Source organism: Eretmochelys imbricata, chromosome 3 (genome assembly GCF_965152235.1).
Source record: "Eretmochelys imbricata isolate rEreImb1 chromosome 3, rEreImb1.hap1, whole genome shotgun sequence".
Lineage (NCBI taxonomy): Eukaryota > Metazoa > Chordata > Testudines > Cheloniidae > Eretmochelys > Eretmochelys imbricata.
Genome location: NC_135574.1, coordinates 73,733,744 through 73,737,246, shown reverse-complemented (window position 1 = coordinate 73,737,246; position 3,503 = coordinate 73,733,744). Strand labels below are relative to the sequence as shown.

Below are 3,503 nucleotides of genomic sequence, written 5' to 3'. Positions count from 1 at the left end.
GCAGGCAGGGCCACTTAGAATGGTTCAATGTGCATACTCTCCCTGCCCACCAGACAGCTATGGATGGATTACACATCCACAGACACAATCCATCCTAAAGGTCCTCCCAAGGTTAGTGGGGCTCTGCACTACCCCCTATTCAGAGCACTGTCTGTATTACTTTCCACCACCGCCCACCAGGTGTGTAATTGCAAATTAGTTATTTATGATTGTAAAAGCTCACTGACTAACTTGCTTTACCATAGCAAAACACTGAAGTATTGGCTGTTAAAGCAAAGAAAAACTTTTCACCAATATAAACCTGTACGGAAATAAACCAAACAAACATGATGAGATGAGAATGTTGTTGATCTATAGGCTACAACTAATCTTCATCCTGCTCTTCAATTTCTATCCACAGAATCATAGACATATAGAGTTGGAACGAACAACAAGAGGCAGGATTGAGTCTACCTAGATCATCCTTGACAGGTGTTTTGTCTTACCTGTTCCTAAAACCCTCCAATGATAAAGATTCCATAACCTCCTAGATAACCAGTTCCAGTGCTTAACTAAATTTATAGGTGGAAAGCTTTTCTAATATCCAACCTAGATTTCCCTTGCTGTAAACTAAACTGCTTATTCTTGTCCTACCCTCAGAGAGAACAAAACCGATCACCATCCTCTTTATGACAACCTATTACATTAAAAAACACCTTGAGGATTAACTATAATAAACCTAATTTATATGACAGCTTGAACTGAGGCATCTAAGTACGTTAGAATAGATAGTGAACCACTTCCAAACTTTGGCAAACTATTACAGATAGCACATTATTCTCCTTCCAATAGCTACTCCTGAGGGAACTCTGCGCATGTGCAGAATTTCCCCCCCCCCCCCCCCCCAGAAAATACATTCTGCTGGAAAGTTGCTGCAGTTACACCTTTTGCCCACCAGAGGCCTCTGTGGTGCCAGAAAAGAACAGCCACTCCTGGGCCAGCCCCAGCTCTGGACAGGGAAAAAAGGAAGTTGCTTTCCTCACAGTGCTCTACTCATGAGACCAGGTCAGGAGGCATGGTATATGGGGGCGGGGATCAGACAGCGTGGGGCACATGGGGCTGCTTGGGGAGTCACAGACTTGGGCAGGGGCTGAACTGGAGTGGGGGAACAGGGACATATGGGGATGTGGGAGGGACACATGGGGTGCCGGGCCACATGGGGACAGGGAGGAGGGGGTGCAGGGCCGCAAGGGGGGAGGGAGAAGCTGAATGGGGGTGCAGGGACATATGGGGACAGGCAGAAGTGAATGAGAAAGGCTAGGGGTCAGCCAGGGTCTGCATGGTGGAGGATCCCTAACAATCCCTCCCTGCCCAAAAAAACCCATTCCATATTTCTCCCACCCACATCCAACAACCCTCCAATTTCACACCCAGGCTCCTTCCCACCAATTACTTCTCTCTCCTTCAGCTCCTCCATTATCTCTGAGTCCCCTCAGCCTTTGCACTGCTTCTGAATTCTGCACATGCGCAGTGGGAAATACATTCCTATATTGTAGTTTAAAGGAATTATAACTCAGTTTTTTATTAATATGCCTAGTAGGGAATCTATTTGTCATAAAACATTCCTGAATCTTTTTTGTTGTCTGTATTGCTACATAGTTGTGATAGATATTTTGAAATAAATTACCAAAATAATTGAAACTGGCATGATTATATTGTGTTATTTTGACAAGATGTGCAGAATTTTAAAATATTAGGTGCAGAATTTCTTGGTGCAGAATTCTCCCAGAAGTAAATAGCTCATCAAGCCATAATATTCTTTTTCCTTTTCTATCACTGTTAATTACCCGGGCGTGCGTGTGTGTGTGTGTACACGTGCATGCGTAAAATCAGCTCTCTCTGATATTAGACCTTCCTCCTGCTGCCTGATTTAGTCACTGATGCCACAATCTGGTGCTTCTGTTATCACATGCTTCCACGGCAATAGATTTTGATACCACCAGCATCTATCTGTGACATTATCAAAGAAATTAAGCAAGAGAACACAGAAGAAAATGGTTTGCTTATGTTCACTTTGGGCCTAATTCTTTCCCCTAACCATTGCTTGATTTGTGCCAAGGCTTGCCAGGGCTGAACTGCAGCACCTCCTGGTTTGCCAGTTCATAGCCCTGGTACCTGCATCACTTATGAAAGTAAAAAAAATGTCTGAGCCCTGACACCTAATTTCTTGAGCCCCAGCAGCTCTTTCATTACAAATTAAGCACTGTCCCTAACTCACATTCAATATTATAGCTCCTGTTCACCTGGGTTATGATTTCTTCATGATACATTATTTAAGGGCCAGATTCTTCCTGGACCTTACGTATGTATGTAGTGGGGGCAGGGGAGACACAAGAAGTCTTCTCCCCTCTTCCTCCCACCTTGCATGTGCTGTCTAAAGACCAGACAGAATTGCTGTTCCTACCCCCTAGTGAGGCACAGTGGCAACAAGAGAGTAGGGATCTCTCTCTGCCTCCTCCCATACCTCCCCACTGCACTAGGCCTAGACTGGACTGGTGCAGCAAAGCAGAGTTTCCCCTGAGGCAATGCAGTGTCACATCATCCCTTAAGAAGAGCAGTGCCCTAAAGGCAACACTTTATTCCAAACTTCAGGTCATCCTGGAACGTTTTAAAACAAATGTAACCGAATTTAGCCCTAAGAGTGTAATGAACTGAACTGTATACTTGCATGTGAAATTAGTCTCACATTCAAGTATATTTATATTACATTTTAAAAAGCCCTACATTAAAAGAATGTTAAGTTCACCCAAATCAAATACTCCACAGTTAGGAAATGCCAGAAAAACCGTTTTGCTCATGTATGATGTGTGACAGGGTCAGGCCAGATGGCTACAGGAGAGTGATTTTTTTTTTAAACTGAGAGCCAGGGGAGAGTGCGAATGCAGTCCCTCACTACCACAAATTATGCAGTCAAGTTACCCACATTTGGGAAATCGCAGGGGTCAGCACACCCACAGTGCAATGGATGAGCCTCACCCTGGGAAAACCACCTTCGTGATCATGGTATCTCCCCTGCCAGGTAAGTATTTTTTTTTTTTTTGAAGCAGAAAAGAATTTTATTTGTGTAACACTTACAAAGAATCACCAAAGGGGATAAAGCAAAACTATGCAACAAAACAACACAAACAGAAGGTATAACACAGCAGCTTTCAGGAGGGAGAAGTGTTCAGGCTAGCCTGGGCCCAGAGCGGGGGGACTTCCTTGACAGCCAGGTAAGTATAAAAGGCAGATATATTAGCCCCAGGTTAAGCAGGTCCCTTTTCCCTGGGTAAGGTAACAGGAGTAGTTTTTTTTTTTGAAACAGAAAAGAAGTTTATTTGTAACACTTGCAAAGAGTTACCAAAAAAACAAAACAAACTATGCAACAAAACAACGCAAACAGAAGGTATAACACAGCAGCTTTCAGGAGGGAGAAGTGTTCAGGCTAGCCTGGGCCCAGAGCGGGGGGGCTTCCTTAACAGCCA

The 3,503-nt window shown here is 44.1% G+C and overlaps 1 non-coding gene across 1 annotated transcript; it reads right to left on the bottom strand.

The window, feature by feature from the left end:
- Positions 1-2,903: 2,903 nt before the first annotated feature.
- LOC144263348 (U1 spliceosomal RNA) lies at positions 2,904-3,066 on the bottom strand. The gene has a single exon (XR_013345811.1). It is a non-coding gene; the product is annotated as a U1 spliceosomal RNA (small nuclear RNA).
- Positions 3,067-3,503: the final 437 nt, after the last annotated feature.